The 23314-nt window shown below is 50.5% G+C and overlaps 1 long non-coding RNA gene across 1 annotated transcript in view; it reads left to right on the top strand.

The window, feature by feature from the left end:
- The first annotated feature begins 5667 nt into the window (after positions 1–5667).
- LOC134943262 (uncharacterized) overlaps positions 5668–23314 on the top strand; it is a 72909-nt gene continuing 55262 nt past the window's right edge. Inside the window, exon 1 of the long non-coding RNA XR_010181442.1 lies at positions 5668–5855. This is a non-coding gene — a long non-coding RNA (uncharacterized LOC134943262). The remainder of the gene's footprint in view (positions 5856–23314) is intronic.

Below are 23314 nucleotides of genomic sequence, written 5' to 3'. Positions count from 1 at the left end.
ACAGAGGCGGTCGCTGGGCGGGAAGGGGCGGAACGGCGGCGTTAAGCCGCCATTTAGGGGGAGCGGTCCGGCTATGCAGCCGATGCGGCCAGCGGGAGCGACGAGTAACTCCCGGCCAGCTGCAGGAGCTGCGCTAACCGGGAGTTACTCCTCAAATACAAAGGCATCGCCTCTGTGCGATGCTTTTGTATTTGTGCGGGGGGAGGGCTGGCACTGACATGCGGGGCGGACTAGCCCTGTGCTGGGTGTCCCCCCGCATGTCTGAGTTTACGATCGTAGCTGTGCTAAACTTAGCACAGCTACGATCAACTCGGAATGACCCCCTATTTTCCTAAAGCTACCTTTGTGTGTCAGTCTTACTAATTATTTTTGTATATACTTTAGGCATTGTATATTTTTATATTATACTTCATTTTATAAGTTGTTCTCCGTGATTCTTATCTGATCCATTTTACCTGTTGATCCGGACAATCTGTAATATATTATATACAGTATATCTGATTGTAGTATTTTGTTCTTTATCAGTGTATTCCTTTCTTTTCTGGTGATTGTATCACAGAGTTATGGCAACTTTCCCTGGAGGTCATTTTTGGTTAGAGGAAGAGAGAGACCATGCTTTAGAGTTTGCACAAGTTAAGGCCAGTGATGTCCCAATAAGCCAGGGTTCTTGGAGATAGCTTGGGGGCTTCATCATTCATGATAAGGCCACCAATGACGGTATTGTCCAACAAAAATTTCCAGTCTCTCTCTCTCTTCTCTCTCTCTCTCTTCTCTCTCTCTCTCTCTCTCCTTTCCCTCTTCCTCCATTCTATTTTCTTCTCTTCTCCCTCTATCGGTATAATATCTAATGCATTCAGACAGTGCTGTTTTTAGGGCTGGGTCAGCTGTGCATTCGCACGGGGCTCCAGTCTGCTGCTCTGCGGCTATTGTGTGCAGTATTCTATGCAATTTGTACGGCTGCATAGAATATTGTGAAAAAGTCCCTCCCAAAATGGCCACCGCCTGAGAGAGGACCGTTTTGATGGATACTAGAGGAGGTGGCAGACATTTTGTGAGGGACATTTAGATGGAGCACGGAGGGAGGAGCCAGGCAATGGCACAGCAGTGCTGAGAATGTGGAGGCGGCAGCAGTGGGGGGAGCAGGCTAGAAGTAGCAGCAGCAGCAGCAGCAGCAGCAGCAGCAGCATGAAACAACCCCTGACAATGAGCAGGGCCAGGTACAGTACCAATTTTAAGGGGAACTGTGATTAATACTAAGTGAGGCATGGTGCAAGGGCTTGCCTAACTTGCATCCACAAAAGGGGCGTGGCTTAATGGAGACAGTGAGGCTTCATTTAGGGGCGGAGTTAAGAATCCCAACCGGAGATGCGGTCTGCCCCCGGAGACTGGCTACCTGCTGTGCTGGCTTCTATACGATGACAGGAGCCAGGTTGATGCGGAGTCAGCACTTTGGTGTCACCCGCATCGGCTCACACCTGAGTGCGGACTGCATCCCCGGCACCCCCTTGTGATGCCACATTCATGGGGCATTACTGTATGGGGCATAACAAGGGGCATTACTGTGTGGGCATACTTTATTGCAAGGGGCATTACTGTGTGGGGCATAATATGGTGCAAGGGGCATTACTGTGTGGGGCATAATATGGTGCAGGAGGCATTACTGTGTGGGGCATAATACCTTGCTAGGGCCATACCTGTGTGGGGCATAATAAGGTGCAAGGGATATTACAATATGGGCATAATATGGTGCTAGTGACATTACTGTTTGGGGCACAATATGGTGTAAGGTAGTATTTTCCTGCAAGACCATGCCCATTTCAGCAGGGACACGCCCATTTCAGCAATACCACACCCCTTTTTTCATTGCTATGGAGGGGAGGGGGGAATGCAACATTTTTTATGTGTTTACAGCCTGGGAGCCAAATTGGCTAGAAACAGCCTTGCATTCATATAATAATTATGAGACTTAGGCCCGTACACACGGGCCGATATATCGGCCGTTCTATTGAATGGCTGATATATCGCGGGTCCGTGGACCAGTGTGTACGGGCGATATGTCTGTGAACTCCGTCGTTTACAGACATATCGCGTCGGCCCCGGAGCACAGCCGACGGCCAATATATCTACCGATATATTGGCGCATCGCTGTGTGTGTGTGTACGACCGCCCGTACACATGCTGCGGCAGCCGGCGGTGATTGACAGCTGAACTGGGCGGGCGTGTGTACACGCTCACCCAGTTCATGACGTCAGTCCCCGATGGATCGGGCAGTGTTCAGTGTGTATGCAATTGATCGGCAGATATATCTATCAGTGTGTACCCACCTTTACAGTACCTGGACACTAGGCTTACCTGGATTTCTATACCTTGTCGATGGGTAGAAATGCTTGTGCCTCTACATCATTAGTGAAATCACAGCACCCGTGGATGAAAATGTGTGCACAGTATTATTCACCAGCGTAACCATCTGTTACCTTCTTATGGAAAGCGATGTTAGGGTGTGGCTGAGTAGTGCACACTGGCCCTCATTCCGAGTTGATCGCTAGCTGCCGTTGTTCGTTGCGTAGCGTTCATTTAAAAAAATGGCAAAACTACGCATGCATTTGAGCCGCAAAGCGCACGCGCGTCGTATGGGCACAAAGAGCATCGTTGCTGTGCAATGCTTCTAGTGACGATTCCATTCGCACAGCCGAACGCAAGGAGATTGACAGGACGAGGGCGTCTATGTGTGATAACTGACCGTTTTTTGGGAGTGTCTGGAAAAAATGCAGACGTGTCCAGGCGTTTGCAGGGCGGGTATCTGACGCCAATTCCGGGACCTTCGTCGCAGCAATCATCGCACAGAATAAGTAACTATAGGGCTGGTCTTGTTTTGCACAAAATGTTTTTGTTCCGCTCGGCTGCACAGGCGTTCGCACTCTTGCAAAGCGAAAATACACTCCCCTGTGGGCGGCGACTATGCATTTGCACGGCTGCTAAAAGTAGCTAGCGAGCGATCAAGTCGGTATGAGGGCCAGTGTCAGTGTAAAGTGACGCAGTTCTCCATGATTTAGTAGGATTTTAGCCTATACCCTCAGAAGAGGAGGAAGACCAAAGGTGCATCCCACCCCCAGGTTTATACTGATTTCATTGGATGTCAAAGAAAGGAAATTACATCTTAGTTTAAACAGTAACTTCAGGCATAATTTACTGAATAATGCTTCCATAAAAATAGCACTGTATGAATTAGGCACCATTGATGAAAAGAGAAATATGTGCGATCTGTATCTATATTATTTGCATCCAGCATATTAATTTGTGTTACTGCCGTGTTGTGTCCATGAGTGGCTGCATTCTATAATCATTTCAAAATAAAAGAAAACGTAATCGACTGGAAAAAAAATAATCTATTAATAGTGCTGGGAATTCTGTATTCTAGAGATACTAGAAATCCCTGGAAAAGCCACAAGGTTAATCGGCCCATTTTGTTGGATCTTAGAGTTCTTTATTGTAGTTACCATGGTATCCTATCCTTATCCTAATAGTTACACATTATCAGTACTTATTTCTGCCAGCTGAGAGATGCTCTACACATGGTGTCATTTAATGATCTCAGCTTGTACAAATCTGTATGCCAACATCCCCCCGTCTTCTCATTGACGGTGTTACCAGCGGCAGAATCCCCGCCACCTCTGCTGCATTACCAAAACTGTTATATTCTTATTTACAGATTATTAATCATTTATGAAGAACAATGCCCTGATACTCATACTTAAGATATGGATATTACTGCAGCCTACAGTCACAGTCTCAACAGTTCTGTGGTTTAAATGGGGGTAGGGGCGTAGCCAGTACTTTGTGGGCCCCATAGCAACATTTTGAAATGGCCCCGTCCCAATGCTTCTAGAGAGACACTTCTCTGCAGCAGTTGTTAATTTTATGCCTTATAATAGTGCCCTAATTCATTGTCTGAGCCATAGTAGAGCCTTAGTCACACCTCCCAACTGTCCCGATTTTCGCGGGACAGTCCCGTTTTTTGGGGACTGTCCCGCTGTCCCACCAGCGGGCCACAGTGTCCCGCAGTGGGGGGGTGGGGGGGTAGCTACGCCCTGTATATAACACATGTAACTGTGACAGGGAAGGTGGCCCCTCTCAGCTCTGGGCCCCATAGCAGCTGCACTGCCTGCACCTATGGTAGCTGCACCCTGTATATAACACATGTAATTGTGACAGGGAAGGTGGCCCCTCTCAGCTCTGGGCCCCATAGCAGCTGCACTCCCTGCACCTATGGTAGCTACGCCCTGTATATAACACATGTAACTGTGACAGGGAAGGTGGCCCCTCTCAGCTCTGGGCCCCATAGCAGCTGCACTCCCTGCACCTATGGTAGCTACACCCTGTATATAACACATGTAACTGTGACAGGGAAGGTGGCCCCTCTCAGCTCTGGGCCCCATAGCAGCTGCACTCCCTGCACCTATGGTAGCTACACCCTGTATATAACACATGTACCTGTGACAGGGAAGGTGGCCCCTCTCAGCTCTGGGCCCCATAGCAGCTGCACTCCCTGCACCTATGGTAGCTACACCCTGTATATAACACATGTAACTGTGACAGGGAAGGTGGCCCCTCTCAGCTTTGGCCCCATAGCAGCTGCACTGCCTGCACCTACGGTAGCTACACCCTGTATATAACACATGTAACTGTGACAGGGAAGGTGGCCCCTCTCAGCTCTGGGTCCCATAGCAACTGCACTGTCTGCACCTATGGTAGCTACGCCCTGTATATAACACATGTAACTGTGACAAGGAAGGTGGCCCCTCAGAGCTCTTACCCCATAGCAGCTGCACCTATGGTAGCTACACCCTGTATATAACACATGTAACTGTGACAGGAAAGGTGGTCCCTCTCAGCTCTGGCCCCATGGCAGCTGCACTCCCTGCACCTATGGTAGCTACACCCTGTATATAACACATGTAACTGTGACAGGGAAGATGGCCCCTCTCAGCTCTGGGCCCCATAGCAGCTGCACTCCCTGCACCTATGGTAGCTACGCCCTGTATATAACACATGTAACTGTGACAGGGAAGGTGGCCCCTCTCAGCTCTGGGCCCCATAGCAGCTGCACTCCCTGCACCTATGGTAGCTACACCCTGTATATAACACATGTAACTGTGACAGGGAAGGTGGCCCCTCTCAGCTCTGGGCCCCATAGCAGCTGCACTCCCTGCACCTATGGTAGCTACACCCTGTATATAACACATGTAACTGTGACAGGGAAGGTGGCCCCTCTCAGCTCTGGGCCCCATAGCAGCTGCACTCCCTGCACCTATGGTAGCTACACCCTGTATATAACACATGTAACTGTGACAGGAAAGGTGGTCCCTCTCAGCTCTGGCCCCATGGCAGCTGCACTCCCTGCACCTATGGTAGCTACACCCATGGCCGGATTAACAATGGGGCGGGTGGAGCTGCAGCTCCAGGCCCTCCCATCAAACTAGGCCCACAGCATCTGATTTGCTGCTGCAGCCAGAAATTATTTTTTCCTGCTACAGCAGCAGCATGCCAGTGACAGTCTGAAGCACCGCTCCCTCCTGCCCGCAGTGTAGACGTAAAAATAGTACAGATGGACCTCTATTGGTCCATTTCTCACCGAGCGGCTCAACATACCAGTAGGAAGCCGCTTGGGCAGGGGATCCATTGATACAGGAACTCAGCAGGGGGCGGAGCTACACGGGACCCAGGGGGCGGAGCTACACGGGACCCAGGCTGCCTGCTGCTAACATGGCTGTTGCTGCTGCTGTTGAGAGGGAGAGAAGCTGCTGCACATCCATGTCCGGCCCAGCCAGTGAGACAGTGACTGCACCGAAGACCGAGTGAGTAGAGGGGATTATGAGTGAGTGTGAGCTTCTGCAGGGGGTAGAGTTTAATATAGAGCAAGGGTGAGAAAGTATGTGAGTGTGACACTGCATGGTGGCAGGGAGTGTTTGAGTGTGATAGAGCGCAGGCCGCTGGGGCAAGAAGAGTGTGAGGGCCAGATGTACTAAGCTTGAAAAGTGATAAATATCACTGTGATAAAGCACCAGCCAGTCGGCTCCTAACTGTCATTTTTCAAACACAGCAAGTGACATGGCAGTTAGAAGCCGATTGGCTGGTGCTTTATCACAGTGATATTTATCACTTTTCAGGCTTAGTACATCTCCCCCTGAGTGTGATAAAGAGCGTGCTGCTGGGCGAGGGAGTGTATGAGTGTGATAGAGTGCTGGCCGCGGTAGGGGGCAGTGTGTGAGATAGTGGGCAGGGAGTGTGTCAGTGTAATAGAGCGCAGGCCGCAGGGGGGAGGGAGTGTGTTAGTGTGATAGAGAGTGGGCCACGGTGGGTGGGATTGTGTCAGTGTGATAGAGCGCAGGCCGTGGGGGGGGCGGGGGGCGGGAGGGGAGGGAGTGTGTCAGTGTGATTGAGAGCAGGCCGCGGTGGGAGGGAGTGTGTCAGTATGATAGAGAGCGGGTCGCGGTGGGAGGGAGTGTGTCAGTGTGGCGCTCTGTGTGGGCAGTGGAGGCAGGGAGTGTGTGAGTGTGATAGAGCACGGGGGGAGGGAGTGTGTGAGTGTGATAGAGCTCAGGCAGTGTGTCAGTGTGATAGAGTGCAGGCAGCGGGGGGCAGGTAGTGTATTAGTGTGATATAGTGCAGGCCACGGTAAGGGCGGAGTGGTGTGAGTGTAATAGAGCACAGGCAGCAGGGGCAGGGAGTGTGTCAGTGTGAGAGAGCGGGCCGCGTGGGAGGGAGTGTGTCAGTGTGATAGAGCGCGGGCCGCGGGGGGGAGGGAGTGTGTCAGTGTGATAGAGAGCGGTCCGCAGTGGGAGGGAGTGTGTCAGTGTGACGCTCTGTGTGGGCAGTGGAGGCAGGGAGTGTGTCAGTGTGATAGAGCACGGGGGGAGGGAGTGTGTGAGTGTGATATAGCTCAGGCAGTGTGTCAGTGTGATAGAGTGCAGGCAGCGGGGGGCAGGTAGTGTATGAGTGTGATACAGTGCAGGCCACGGTAAGGGCGGAGTGTGTGAGTGTAATAGAGCACAGGCAGCAGGGGCAGGGAGTGTGTCAGTGTGAGAGAGTGGGCCGTGTGGGAGGGAGTGTGTCAGTGTGATAGAGAGCGGTCCGCGGTGGGAGGGAGTGTGTCAGTGTGACGCTCTGTGTGGGCAGTGGAGACAGGGAGTGTGTCAGTGTGATAGAGAGCGGGCCATGGTGGGAGGGAGTGTGATAGAAAGCGGGCCGCGGTGGAAGGGAGTGTGTCAGTGTGGCGCTCTGTGTGGGCAGTGGAGGCAGGGAGTGTGTGAGTGTGATAGAGCACGGGGGGAGGTAGTGTGTGAGTGTGATAGAGCTCAGGCAGTGTGTTAGTGTGATAGAGTGCAGGCAGCGGGGGGCAGGTAGTGTATGAGTGTGATAAAGTGCAGGCCACGTTAACGGCGGAGTGTGTGAGTGTAATAGAGCACAGGCAGCAGGGGCAGGGAGTGTGTCAGTGTGAGAGAGCGGGCCGCGTGGGAGGGAGTGTGTCAGTGTGATAGAGCGCGGGCCGCGGTGGGATGGAGTGTGTCAGTGTGACGCTCTGTGTGGGCAGTGGAGGCAGGGAGTGTGTCAGTGTGATAGAGAGCGGGCCATGGTGGGAGGGAGTGTGATAGAATGCGGGCCGCGGTGGGAGGGAGTGTGTCAGTGTGACGCTCTGTGTGGGCAGTGGAGGCAGGGAGTGTGTCAGTGTGATGGAGTGCGGGCCGCGGTGGGAGGGAGTGTGATAGAAAGTGGGCCGCGGTGGGAGGGAGTGTGTCAGTGTGATAGATCACGGGGGGAGGGATTGTGTGAGTGTGATAGAGCACAGGGGGTGGGAGTGTGTGAGTGTGATAGAGCTCAGGCAGTGTGTCAGTGTGATAAAGTGCAGGCAGCGGGGGGCAGGTAGTGTATGAGTGTGATAAAGTGCAGGCCACGTTAACGGCGGAGTGTGTAAGTGTAATAGAGCACAGGCAGCAGGGGCAGGGAGTGTGTCAGTGTGAGAGAGCGGGCCGCGTGGGAGGGAGTGTGTCAGTGTGATAGAGCGTGGGCCGCGGTGGGATGGAGTGTGTCAGTGTGACGCTCTGTGTGGGCAGTGGAGGCAGGGAGTGTGTCAGTGTGATAGATCACGGGGGGAGGGAGTGTGTGAGTGTGATAGAGCACGGGGGGTGGGAGTGTGTAAGTGTGATAGAGCTCAGGCAGTGTGTTAGTGTGATAGAGTGCAGGCAGCGGGGGGTAGGTAGTGTATGAGTGTGATAAAGTGTAGGCCACGTTAACGGCGGAGTGTGTGAGTGTAATAGAGAACAGGCAGCAGGGGCAGGGAGTGTGTCAGTGTGAGAGAGCGGGCCGCGTGGGAGGGAGTGTGTCAGTGTGATAGAGCGCGGGCTGCGGGGGGGAGGGAGTGTGTCAGTGTGATAGAGAGCGGTCCGCGGTGGGATGGAGTGTGTCAGTGTGACGCTCAGTGTGGGCAGTGGAGGCAGGGAGTGTGTCAGTGTGATAGGGCACGGGGGGAGGGAGTGTGTGAGTGTGATAGAGCACGGGGGGAGGGAGTGTGTGAGTGTGATAGAGCTCAGGCAGTGTGTCAGTGTGATAGATTGCAGGCAGCGGGGGCAGGTAGTGTATGAGTGTGATATAGTGCAGGCTACGGTAAGGGCGGAGTGTGTGAGTGTAATAGAGCGCAGGCAGCAGGGGCAGGGAGTGTGTCAGTGTGATAGTGTACAGGCCGCGGTTGGAGGCAGTGTGTCAGTGTGTTAGTGTAGGCTGCGGGGGGGGGGGGGGGGGAGTGTGTCAGTGTGATAGAGGGCAGACAGCGGGGACAGGGAGTGCGTCAGTGTGATAGAGCACAGGCCGCGGTGGGAGTGAGTACGGGGCCAATGTGTTTTCCTATTGAGGCCATGAAGTCCCCCCTTCCCCCTCTCCTTTGGGGTCTAGCGTGTTTTATTTCACCCTTTGAGACCAATGTTTTTGTTTGTATATTCCTGTTGGATGCCAATGTGTCTTGAGATTGACAACCAGCTCAGTGGTATAAATATGAAAGTCCGCTGTTTTCTCATAACTGGAGATTTCTCTAACGTCCTAGTGGATGCTGGGGACTCCGTAAGGACCATGGGGAATAGACGGGCTCCGCAGGAGACTGGGCACTCTAAAGAAAGATTTAGTACTACCTGGTGTGCACTGGCTCCTCCCTCTATGCCCCTCCTCCAGACCTCAGTTAGAATCTGTGCCCGGCCAGAGCTGGGTGCTTTTAGTGAGCTCTCCTGAGCTTGCTAATAAGAAAGTATTTTAGTTAGGTTTTTTTTTTATTTTCAGAGAGCTTCTGCTGGCAACAGAATCTCTGCTACGTGGGACTGAGGGGAGAGAAGCAAACCTACTAACTGCGGCTAGGTTGCACTTCTTAGGCTACTGGACACCATTAGCTCCAGAGGGATCGAACACAGGACCTGACCTTGTCGTCCGTTCCCGGTGCCGCGCCGCCGTCCCCCTCGCAGAGCCAGAAGTCAGAAGCCGGCAGAAGCAAGAAGACATCGAAATCGGCGGCAGAAGACTCCTGTCTTCACATGAGGTAGCGCACAGCACTGCAGCTGTGCGCCATTGCGCCCACACTACCCACACACTCCGGTCACTGTAGGGTGCAGGGCGCATGGGGGGGGCGCCCTGGGCAGCAATTAGGATACCTCTTGGCAAAAAGACACATATATACAGCTGGGCACTGTATATATGTACGAGCCCCCGCCATTTTATTACACAGACCCGGGACAGAAGCCCGCCGCTGAGGGGGCGGGGCCTTCTTCCTCAGCACTAACCAGCGCCATTTTCTCTTCACAGCTCCGCTGAGAGGAAGCTCCCCAGGCTCTCCCCTGCAGTATCAAGGTAGAAAAAGGGTAAAAAGAGAGGGGGGGGCACATAAATTTAGGCGCAAATTATCATAAACAGCAGCTACTGGGTAAACACTAAGTTACTGTGTAATCCCTGGGTTATATAGCGCTGGGGTGTGTGCTGGCATACTCTCTCTCTGTCTCCCCAAAAGGCCTTGTGGGGTCCTGTCCTCAATTAGAGCATTCCCTGTGTGTGTGCGGTGTGTCGGTACGTTTGTGTCGACATGTTTGACGAGGACGGTTACGTGGAGGCAGAACAAGTGCAAGTGACTGTGGTGTCGCCGCCGATGGCGCCGACACCTGATTGGATGGATATGTGGAAGGTGTTAAATGATAACGTAAGCTCCTTGCATAAAAGGTTGGATAATCAGTCAGGGTCTCAACCCGTGTCTGATTCTGCAGCTCAGAGGCCGTCAGGGTCTCAAAAGCGCCCACTATCCCAGTTGGTTGACACAGATGTCGACACGGATTCTGACTCCAGTGTCGATGACGATGAGGCAAAGTTGCAGCATAAAATGACTAAAGCCATCCGATACATGATTATAGCAATGAAGGATGTATTGCACATATCGGAGGAAAACCCTGTCCCTGACAAAAGGGTGTATATGTATGGGGAGAAAAAGCAAGAGGTGACTTTTCCCCCTTCACATGGGTTAAATGAATTATGTGAAAAAGCATGGGATTCCCCCGATAAGAAAGTGCTGATTTCCAAAAGGTTACTTATGGCATACCCTTTCCCGCCAACGGACAGGATGCGCTGGGAATCCTCCCCTAGGGTAGATAAAGCTCTGACACGCTTATCTAAAAAGGTGGCCCTGCCGTCACAGGATACGGCCGCCCTAAAGGATCCTGCAGATAGGAAGCAGGAAAGTATCCTGAAGTCTGTTTATGCACACTCAGGTACTATACTGAGGCCGGCTATTGCGTCGGCCTGGATGTGTAGTGCTGTAGCAGCATAGACAGATCATCTGGCTGAGGAAATGGATACCTTAGACAAGGATACCATTTTACTGACCCTGGGGCATATAAAAGACGCTGTCCTATATATGAGGGATGCCCAGAGGGACATTTGCCTACTGGGCTCTAGAATAAATGCAATGTCAATTTCTGCCAGAAGGGTCCTGTGGACTCGGCAATGGACAGGTGATGCCGACTCCAAAAAGCACATGGAGGTGTTACCTTACAAGGGTGAGGAATTGTTTGGGGACGGTCTCTCGGACCTAGTTTCCACAGCTACGGCTGGGAAGTCAAACTTTTTGCCATATATTCCCTCACAGCCTAAGAAAGCACCGTATTACCAAATGTAGTCCTCTCGATCACAGAGAAGCAAGAAGGTCAGAGGTGCGTCCTTTCTGGCCAGAGGCAGGGGTAGAGGAAAGAAGCTGCACCATTCAGCTAGTTCCCAGGAACAGAAGTCCTCCCCGGCTTCCACTAAATCCACCGCATGACGCTGGGGCTCCACAGGAGCCAGGAGCGGTGGGGGCGCGTCTCCGAAATTTCAGCCACCAGTGGGTTCGCTCACAGGTGGATCCCTGGGCTATACAGATTGTGTCTCAGGGATACAAGTTGGAATTCGAAGTGATGCCCCCTCACCGTTACCTCAAATTGGCCCTGCCAGCTTCCCCCATAGAAAGGGAAATAGTGTTAGCGGCAATTCACAAGTTATATCTCCAGCAGGTGGTGGTAAAGGTTCCCCTCCTTCAACAAGGAAGAGGATACTATTCCACAATGTTTGTGGTACCGAAACCAGACGGTTCGGTCAGACCCATATTGAATTTAAAATCCCTGAACATTTATCTGAAAAGATTCAAGTTCAAAATGGAATCGCTCAGAGCGGTCATTGCAAGCCTGGAAGAGGGGGATTTTATGGCGTCTCTGGACATCAAGGATGCGTACTTGCATGTCCCCATTTATCCACCTCATCAGGAGTACCTCAGGTTTGTGGTACAGGACTGTCATTACCAATTACCATTACCAGACGTTGCCGTTTGGCCTGTCCACAGCACCGAGAATATTTACCAAGGTGATGGCGGAAATGATGGTGCTCCTTCGGAAGCAAGGGGTTACGATTATCCCATACTTGGACGATCTCCTCATAAAGGCGAGGTCCAGGGAGCGGTTGCTGATCAGCGTAGCACTCTCTCAGGAAGTGTTGCAACAGCACGGCTGGATTCTGAATACTCCAAAGTCGCAGCTGATTCCTACGACGCGTCTGCCCTTCCTGGGCATGATTCTGGACACAAACCGGAAGAAGGTGTTTCTCCCCCGGAGGAGAAGGCTCAGGAGCTCGTGACTCTGGTCAGAGGCCTCCTAAAACCAAAACGGGTATCGGTCCATCACTGCACGCGAGTCCTGGGAAAGATGGTGGCGTCATACGAAGCCATTCCCTTCGGCAGGTTCCATGCGAGGATCTTTCAGTGGGATCTGTTGGACAAGTGGTCCCAATCGCATCTTCTGATGCATTGGCTGATCACCCTGTCCCCCAGGGCCAGGGTGTCTCTTCTGTGGTGGCTGCAAAGTGCTCACCTCCTCGAGGGCCGCAGGTTCAGCATACAGGACTGGGTCCTGGTGACCACGGATGCAAGCCTCCGAGGATGGGGGGCAGTCACTCAAGGAAGAAACTTCCAGGGGCTGTGGTCAAGTCAGGAGACTTGTCTGCACATCAATATCCTGGAACTAAGGGCCATATACAACGCCCTGAGTCAAGCGGAGCCTCTTCTTCGAAACCAACCAGTGCTGATTCAGTCAGAAAACATCACGGCAGTGACCCATGTGAACCGCCAGGGCGGCACAAGAAGCAGGGTGGCAATGGCAGAAGCCACCAGGATTCTTCGTTGGGTGGAGAATCACGTACTAGCACTGTCAGCAGTGTTCATTCCGGGAGTGGACAACTGGGAAGCAGACTTCCTCAGCAGGCACGACCTCCACCCGGGAGAGTGGGGACTTCATCAAGAAGTCTTCACGCAGATTGCAAATCGATGGGAACTGCCACAGGTGGACATGATGGCGTCCCGTCTCAACAAAAAGCTAAAAAGTTATTGCGCCAGGTCAAGGGACCCTCAGGCGATAGCTGTGGACGCACTAGTAACACCGTGGGTGTTCCAGTCGATCTATGTGTTTCCTCCTCTTCCTCTCATACCAAGGGTGCTGAGAATTGTAAGAAAAAGAGGAGTGAGAACAATACTCATTGTTCCGTATTGGCCAAGAAGGACTTGGTACCCGGAATTGCAAGAAATGTTCACAGAGGACCCGTGGCCTCTGCCTCTCAGACCGGACCTGTTACAACAAGGGCCCTGTCTGTTCCAAGACTTACCGCGGCTGCGTGTGACGGCATGGCGGTTGAACGCCGGATCCTAGCGGAAAAAGGCATTCCGGATGAAGTTATTCCTACGCTGATAAAGGCTAGGAAGGACGTGACAGCAAAGCATTATCACCGTATATGGCGAAAATATGTTGCTTGGTGTGAGGCCAGGAAGGCCCCTACAGAGGAATTCCAGCTGGGTCAATTCCTGCACTTCCTACAGTCAGGAGTGACTATGGGGCTAAAATTAGGGTCCATAAAGGTCCAGATTTCGGCCCTATCTATTTTCTTCCAAAAAGAACTGGCTTCACTGCCTGAGGTTCAGACGTTTGTTAAGGGAGTGCTGCATATTCAGCCCCCTTTTGTGCCACCAGTGGCACCTTGGGATCTTAACGTGGTGTTGAGTTTCCTGAAATCCCACTGGTGTGAGCCACTTAAGACCGTGGAGCTAAAGTATCTCACGTGGAAAGTGGTCATGCTGTTGGCCTTAGCTTCGGCTAGGCATGTGTCAGAATTGGCGGCTTTGTCATGTAAAAGCCCCTATCTGGTTTTCCATATGGATAGGGCAGAATTGCGGACTCGTCCTCAATTTCTGCCAAAGGTGGTGTCATCCTTTCATTTGAACCAACCTATTGTGGTGCCTGCGGCTACTGGTGACTTGGAGGATTCCAAGTTGCTTGACGTAGTCCGGGCTTTGAAGATTTTTCTGTGACCAGAACGGCTGGAGTCAGGAACACTGAGTCACTGTTTGTCCTGTATGCATCCAACAAGCTGGGTGCTCCTGCTTCAAAGCAAACTATTGCTCGCTGGATCTGTGGCACGATTCAGTAGGCTCATTCTGCGGCTGGATTGCCGCATCCAAAATCAGTGAAAGCCCATTCCACAAGAAAGGTGGGCTCTTCTTGGGCGGCTGCCCGAGGGGTCTCGGCATTACAGCTTTGCCGAGCTGCTACTTGGTCGGGTTCAAACACATTTGCAGAGTTCTACAAGTTTGATATCCTGGCTGAGGAGGACCTTGAGTTTGCCCATTCGGTGCTGCAGAGTCATCCGCACTCTCCCGCCCGTTTGGGAGCTTTGGTATAATCCCCATGGTCCTTACGGAGTCCCCAGCATCCACTAGGACGTTAGAGAAAATAAGATTTTACTCACCGGTAAATCTATTTCTCGTAGTCCGTAGTGGATGCTGGGCGCCCGTCCCAAGTGCGGACTTTCTGCAATACGTGTATATAGTTATTGCTTACTAAAGGGTTATGTTATGTGGCATCAGTTGAGTGATGCTTGTTTGTTGTTCATACTGTTAACTGGGTAAGTTTATCTCGAGTTATACGGTGTGATTGGTGTGGCTGGTATGAGTCTTACCCTGGATTCCAAAATCCTTTCCTTGTAATGTCAGCTCTTCCGGGCACAGTTTCCTTAACTGAGGTCTGGAGGAGGGGCATAGAGGGAGGAGCCATGGCACACCAGGTAGTACTAAATCTTTCTTTAGAGTGCCCAGTCTCCTGCGGAGCCAGTCTATTCCCCATGGTCCTTACGGAGTCCCCAGCATCCACTACGGACATTAGAGAAATCTCCAGTTATGAGAAAACAGCGGACTTTCATATTTATACCACTGAGCTGGTTGTCAATCTCAAGAGAAATAGATTTACCGGTGAGTAAAATCTTATTTTCTCATGGTGTTAAAACGTGGTTATACCATTTGTGTTGTGTGGTATGGCTGACTGATGGTCTCCTGCCCGCAGGTCAGCATACTGATGCCGGGATCCCGGCAGCATACCGACTCCGGGATCCCGGTAGGGAGGGGCGAGTGCAGCAAGCCCCTTTACGGGCTCGTCGCGCTGCGGGCTCGGTGGTCGCCACGGGTTTTATTCCCACTCTATGGGTGTCGTGGACACCCACGAGTAGAAATAGCACCTGTTAGTCGGCATGCCGACCATTGGGATAGTGAGGGGGGTGGGATTTTGGGGGAGGTCATGTGACCGTCGGTCTGCTGACCGCCGGTCACATGAATACCTCCCGCGTTTGTGACATTATAGGTAGCACCCCACTGATGAGACTGTGGGAGGAGTGCATATTGCTTTAAATAACTTTTCATACATATAGATGTATTTATTTAAGAGTGTATTTTACCCTGAAATTAGGATCGAGAAATCGATTTTATAAAACAAGTGGGTCTCGGGAGTATCGCTCTACGTACAGGTAATCACTGCCTGGCTGTGACTGTGGCCAGCCTCTATCACCCCATGACGCACTGCAGCTTATCCTAAAATGCTGCTCTGCGCTACTGCTAATAGGTTTCTGCCACGTCTCCACCCCACCCCCCAGTAGCTGGCAGTAAGTCAGCAGCTGCAGAGGCGTCAGGTGTCATCTGTGCGAGAGTTCGGCACAGCCATGGCATCACCAGCGCAAGGAGTAGGAGAAAAGGCATCCACCTCTAGCCAATGGCAGCGGATGGCTGCCGGGATCTTACTACCCCACAGTACATGTAAGGGCTGGATATAGAAAGTACTTGTGTATAGTAAATACTGTTTGTTTGGGGGGAAAAGGGAGCAAACCGAGTGTGCTGCCTGTCGTATTTTATATACTGTTTGTGGGCCCTTTTTTGTGTATTGCCAACCCCCCTCAATAAAAGCCAAAGCGCTTCCAAGTTGGACTCGGGTACGTCCGTGTGTGCATCTTTTGCTGCTGTAGCGTGTGCGACTTTATGCTAATATTGGTACAAGCCCTTCCCTGGTGTAAAGCCATGCGTGTAAATACGCAAGCTGTGACATGTCCACTTTCAGCTTCTTTAGACATTGTAATTCCTCTTGGAGCATCTTTCAAAACCTGCATCTGCCCCATGCTAGGTGCAGACCTCTATCAGACTACGGCCTCCAATATTAGCGATTAATCATCTGATTCTGCTACCACTTCAGTGACATTCCTATAACATCTCCATAAGAGGGTGCATCCCCCAGTCACTGCCCAGGAACCCCCAATACATTTTACCTTAGCTATGTATTAGAGATGAGCAATTCGGGTTTGTATCTCCTATCTATCTATCTATCTATCTATCTATCTATCTATCTATCTATCTATCTATCTATCTATCTATCTATCTATCTATCTATCTATCTAACTATGGCCCTTATTCCGAGTTGTTCGCTCGCTAGCTGATTTTAGCAGCAATGCACACGCTAGGCCGCCGCCCTCTGGGAGTGTATCTTCATTTAGCAGAATTGCGAACGAAAGATTAGCAGTTCTGCTATTAAATATTTCCCTGCAGTTTCTGAGTAACTCCAGACCTACTCCTAGATTGCGATCACTGCAGACTGTTTAGTTCCTGGTTTGACGTCACAAACACGCCCTGGTTCGGCCAGCCACTCCCCCGTTTCCCCAGGCACGCTTGCGTTTTTACCTGACACGCCTACGTTTTTTAGCACACTCGCGGAAAACGCTCAGTTACCTCCCAGAAACGCCCCTTTCCTGTCAATCACTCACCGATCAGCAGTGCGACTGAAAAACGTCGCTCGGCCCTGTGTAAAATTGCATAGTTTTGCGTGAAAGTACTTAGCGCATGCGCCCTGCGGCTCATACGCATGCGCAGAAAAGCCGGATTTTAGCCTGATCGCTATGCTGCGAAAATCGGCAGCGAGCGATCAACTCCGAATGACCACCTATGTCTGTGTATGTATCTGCGTGTGTTATATACACACACATACTACTATATGCTGGGTCACCTAGGTCTTCCCCCTGTTCTGCCCTGTCCAGGCGACACTCTCTCTTCAACCCCACCCCCTCTATCCACCACTCCTGATATACCTTTTCAGTATAGCTATTATGAAAAAGGTAAAGTCTTTTTATTTTTTTTACATATAGAAAGATTTCACATTCATGACATCACTAAGCGACCTGTAACCCCTTTCGTTGAGAGATTTCATACTTACGTCATCACTAAGCACCATTATTCATATTATGGTCATGTTAACAAGAGATGTTTCCCTTTGTTCATTTGTAGATTCTCACATTACACTATTGATATAAGCGAAAAAGGGAGGGATGTTGAGGTTCTTCAATGTAGGCGCTAGTCACACATCCCCTGTGCAGACCACACCCTCACATCAACCACACCCCCCACATTACTAGTCACACTCCCTCAGCGTTTTCGCATCCCCTGCGGCGGCTAAAATAGGCCTTTCATAAATTTCAGCTCCAGGCCCATGTGGATCTTAATCTGGCACTGGCTACACCCTGTATATAACACATGTAACTGTGACAGGGAAGATGGCCCCTCTCAGCTCTGGGCCCCATAGCAGCTGCACTCCCTGCACCTATGGTAGCTACACCCCTGTATATAACACATGTAACTGTGACAGGGAAGGTGGACCTTCTTAGCTCTGGGCCCCATGGCAGCTGCACTCCCTGCACCTATGGTAGATACACCGTGTATATAACACATGTAACTGTGACAGGGTAGGTGGCTCCTCTCAGCTCTGGCCCCATAGCAGTTCCACTCCCTGCACCTATGGGAGCTACACCCTCTATATAAGACATGTAACTGTGACAGGGAAGGTGGCCCCTCTCAGCTCTGGCCCCATAGCAGCTGCACTCCCTGCACCTATGGTAGCTACACCCTGTATATAGAACATGTAACTGTGACAGGGAAGGTGGCCCCTCTCAGCTCTGGGTATCATAGCAGCTGCACTCCCTGCACCTATGGTAGCTACACCCTGTATATAATAGAGATGAGCGGGTTCGGTTTCTCTGAATCCGAACCCGCCCGAACTTCATGTTTTTTTTCACGGGTCCGAGCGACTCGGATCTTCCCGCCTTGCTCGGTTAACCCGAGCGCGCCCGAACGTCATCATGACGCTGTCGGATTCTCGCGAGGCTCGGATTCTATCGCGAGACTCGGATTCTATATAAGGAGCCGCGCGTCGCCGCCATTTTCACACGTGCATTGAGATTGATAGGGAGAGGACGTGGCTGGCGTCCTCTCCATTTAGATTAGGGTTGAGAGAGAGAGAGAGAGATTGACCTGAGGCTGTGATACTGTAGAAGAGAGTGCAGAGTTTAGTGACTGACGACCACAGTGACCACCAGACAGTGCAGTTGTTTGTTTTATTTAATATATCCGTTCTCTGCCTGAAAAAAACGATACACACAGTGACTCAGTCACATACCATATCTGTGTGCACTGCTCAGCCCAGTGTGCTGCATCAATGTATATATATATCTGACTGTGCTCAGCTCACACAGCTTATAATTGTGGGGGAGACTGGGGAGCACTGCAGTGCCAGTTATAGGTTATAGCAGGAGCCAGGAGTACATAATATTATATTAAAATTAAACAGTGCACACTTTTGCTGCAGGAGTGCCACTGCCAGTGTGACTAGTGACCAGTGACCTGACCACCAGTATATATAATATTAGTAGTATACTATCTCTTTATCAACCAGTCTATATTAGCAGCAGACACAGTACAGTGCGGTAGTTCACGGCTGTGGCTACCTCTGTGTCGGCACTCGGCAGCCCGTCCATAATTGTATATACCACCTAACCGTGTTTTTTTTTTCTTTCTTTATAGTCATACTAGTTACGAGTATACTATCTCTTTATCAACCAGTCTATATTAGCAGCAGACACAGTACAGTGCGGTAGTTCACGGCTGTGGCTACCTCTGTGTCGGCACTCGGCAGCCCGTCCATAATTGTATATACCACCTAACCGTGTTTTTTTTTCTTTCTTTATACATACATACTAGTTACGAGTATACGATCTCTTTATCAACCAGTCTATATATTAGCAGCAGACACAGTACAGTGCGGTAGTTCACGGCTGTGGCTACCTCTGTGTCGGCACTCGGCAGCCCGTCCATAATTGTATATACCACCTAACCGTGGTTTTTTTTTCTTTCTTTATAGTCATACTAGTTACGAGTATACTATCTCTTTATCAACCAGTCTATATTAGCAGCAGACACAGTACAGTGCGGTAGTTCACGGCTGTGGCTACCTCTGTGTCGGCACTCGGCAGCCCGTCCATAATTGTATATACCACCTAACCGTGGTTTTTTTTTCTTTCTTTATACATACATACTAGTTACGAGTATACTATCTCTTTATCAACCAGTCTATATTAGCAGCAGACACAGTACAGTGCGGTAGTTCACGGCTGTGGCTACCTCTGTGTCGGCACTCGGCAGCCCGTCCATAATTGTATATACCACCTAACCGTGTTTTTTTTTTCTTTCTTTATAGTCATACTAGTTACGAGTATACTATCTCTTTATCAACCAGTCTATATTAGCAGCAGACACAGTACAGTGCGGTAGTTCACGGCTGTGGCTACCTCTGTGTCGGCACTCGGCAGCCCGTCCATAATTGTATATACCACCTAACCGTGGTTTTTTTTTCTTTCTTTATACATACATACTAGTTACGAGTATACTATCTCTTTATCAACCAGTCTATATTAGCAGCAGACACAGTACAGTGCGGTAGTTCACGGCTGTGGCTACCTCTGTGTCGGCACTCGGCAGCCCGTCCATAATTGTATATACCACCTAACCGTGTTTTTTTTTTTCTTTCTTTATACATACATACTAGTTACGAGTATACTATCTCTTTATCAACCAGTCTATATATTAGCAGCAGACACAGTACAGTGCGGTAGTTCACGGCTGTGGCTACCTCTGTGTCGGCACTCGGCAGCCCGTCCATAATTGTATATACCACCTAACCGTGGTTTTTTTTTCTTTCTTTATACATACATACTAGTTACGAGTATACTATCTCTTTATCAACCAGTCTATATATTAGCAGCAGACACAGTACAGTGCGGTAGTTCACGGCTGTGGCTACCTCTGTGTCGGCACTCGGCAGCCCGTCCAAAATTGTATATACCACCTAACCGTGTTTTTTTTTTCTTTCTTTATACATACATACTAGTTACGAGTATACTATCTCTTTATCAACCAGTCTATATATTAGCAGCAGACACAGTACAGTGCGGTAGTTCACGGCTGTGGCTACCTCTGTGTCGGCACTCGGCAGCCCGTCCATAATTGTATACTAGTATCCAATCCATCCATCTCCATTGTTTACCTGAGGTGCCTTTTAGTTGTGCCTATTAAAATATGGAGAACAAAAATGTTGAGGTTCCAAAATTAGGGAAAGATCAAGATCCACTTCCACCTCGTGCTGAAGCTGCTGCCACTAGTCATGGCCGAGACGATGAAATGCCAGCAACGTCGTCTGCCAAGGCCGATGCCCAATGTCATAGTACAGAGCATGTCAAATCCAAAACACCAAATATCAGTAAAAAAAGGACTCCAAAACCTAAAATAAAATTGTCGGAGGAGAAGCGTAAACTTGCCAATATGCCATTTACCACACGGAGTGGCAAGGAACGGCTGAGGCCCTGGCCTATGTTCATGGCTAGTGGTTCAGCTTCACATGAGGATGGAAGCACTCAGCCTCTCGCTAGAAAAATGAAAAGACTAAAGCTGGCAAAAGCAGTAGCACCGCAAAGAACTGTGCGTTCTTCGAAATCCCAAATCCACAAGGAGAGTCCGACTCCAATTGTGTCGGTTGCGATGCCTGACCTTCCCAACACTGGACGTGAAGAGCATGCGCCTTCCACCATTTGCACGCCCCCTGCAAGTGATGGAAGGAGCACCCGCAGTCCAGTTCCTGATAGTCAGATTGAAGATGTCAGTGTTGAAGTACACCAGGATGAGGAGGATATGGGTGTTGCTGGCGCTGGGGAGGAAATTGACCAGGAGGATTCTGATGGTGAGGTGGTTTGTTTAAGTCAGGCACCCGGGGAGACACCTGTTGTCCGTGGTAGGAATATGGCCGTTGACATGCCTGGTGAAAATACCAAAAAAATCAGCTCTTCGGTGTGGAAGTATTTCACCAGAAATGCGGACAACAGGTGTCAAGCCGTGTGTTCCCTTTGTCAAGCTGTAATAAGTAGGGGTAAGGACGTTAACCACCTCGGAACATCCTCCCTTATACGTCACCTGCAGCGCATTCATAATAAGTCAGTGACAAGTTCAAAAACTTGGGCCGACAGCGGAAGCAGTCCACTGACCAGTAAATCCCTTCCTCTTGTAACCAAGCTCACGCAAACCACCCCACCAACTCCCTCAGTGTCAATTTCCTCCTTCCCCAGGAATGCCAATAGTCCTGCAGGCCATGTCACTGGCAATTCTGACGAGTCCTCTCCTGCCTGGGATTCCTCCGATGCATCCTTGCGTGTAACGCCTACTGCTGCTGGCGCTGCTGTTGTTGCTGCTGGGAGTCGATGGTCATCCCAGAGGGGAAGTCGTAAGACCACTTTTACTACTTCCACCAAGCAATTGACTGTCCAACAGTCCTTTGCGAGGAAGATGAAATATCACAGCAGTCATCCTACTGCAAAGCGGATAACTGAGGCCTTGACATCCTGGGTGGTGAGAAACGTGGTTCCGGTATCCATCATTACTGCAGAGCCAACTAGAGACTTGTTGGAGGTACTGTGTCCCCGGTACCAAATACCATCTAGGTTCCATTTCTCTAGGCAGGCGATACCGAAAATGTACACAGACCTCAGAAAAAGAGTCACCAGTGTCCTAAAAAATGCAGCTGTACCCAATGTCCACTTAACCACGGACATGTGGACAAGTGGAGCAGGGCAGGGTCAGGACTATATGACTGTGACAGCCCACTGGGTAGATGTATGGACTCCCGCCGCAAGAACAGCAGCGGCGGCACCAGTAGCAGCATCTCGCAAACGCCAACTCTTTCCTAGGCAGGCTACGCTTTGTATCACCGGTTTCCAGAATACGCACACAGCTGAAAACCTCTTACGGCAACTGAGGAAGATCATCGCGGAATGGCTTACCCCAATTGGACTCTCCTGTGGATTTGTGGCATCGGACAACGCCAGCAATATTGTGTGTGCATTAAATATGGGCAAATTCCAGCACGTCCCATGTTTTGCACATACCTTGAATTTGGTGGTGCAGAATTTTTTAAAAAACGACAGGGGCGTGCAAGAAATGCTGTCGGTGGCCAGAAGAATTGCGGGACACTTTCGGCGTACAGGCACCACGTACAGAAAACTGGAGCACCACCAAAAACTACTGAACCTGCCCTGCCATCATCTGAAGCAAGAAGTGGTAACGAGGTGGAATTCAACCCTCTATATGCTTCAGAGGTTGGAGGAGCAGCAAAAGGCCATTCAAGCCTATACAATTGAGCACGATATAGTAGGTGGAATGCACCTGTCTCAGGCGCAGTGGAGAATGATTTCAACGTTGTGCAAGGTTCTGATGCCCTTTGAACTTGCCACACGTGAAGTCAGTTCAGACACTGCCAGCCTGAGTCAGGTCATTCCCCTCATCAGGCTTTTGCAGAAGAAGCTGGAGACATTGAAGGAGGAGCTAGCACGGAGCGATTCCGCTAGGCATGTGGGACTTGTGGATGGAGCCCTTAATTCGCTTAACAAGGATTCACGGGTGGTCAATCTGTTGAAATCAGAGCACTACATTTTGGCCACCGTGCTCGATCCTAGATTTAAAGCCTACCTTGGATCTCTCTTTCCGGCAGACACAAGTCTGCTGGGGTTGAAAGACCTGCTGGTGACAAAATTGTCAAGTCAAGCGGAACGCGACCTGTCAACATCTCCTCCTTCACATTCTCCCGCAACTGGGGGTGCGAGGAAAAGGCTCAGAATTCCGAGCCCACCCGCTGGCGGTGATGCAGGGCAGTCTGGAGCGACTGCTGATGCTGACATCTGGTCCGGACTGAAGGACCTGACAACGATTACGGACATGTCGTCTACTGTCACTGCATATGATTCTCTCAACATTGATAGAATGGTGGAGGATTATATGAGTGACCGCATCCAAGTAGGCACGTCACACAGTCCGTACTTATACTGGCAGTAAAAAGAGGCAATTTGGAGGCCCTTGCACAAACTGGCTTTATTCTACCTAAGTTGCCCTCCCACAAGTGTGTACTCCGAAAGAGTGTTTAGTGCCGCCGCTCACCTTGTCAGCAATCGGCGTACGAGGTTACATCCAGAAAATGTGGAGAAGATGATGTTCATTAAAATGAATTAGAATCAATTCCTCCGCGGAGACATTGACCAGCAGCAA

Source organism: Pseudophryne corroboree, chromosome 7, assembly GCF_028390025.1.
Source record: "Pseudophryne corroboree isolate aPseCor3 chromosome 7, aPseCor3.hap2, whole genome shotgun sequence".
Taxonomy (NCBI): Eukaryota; Metazoa; Chordata; class Amphibia; order Anura; family Myobatrachidae; genus Pseudophryne; species Pseudophryne corroboree.
This window is presented reverse-complemented; position numbering and strand designations above follow the sequence as displayed.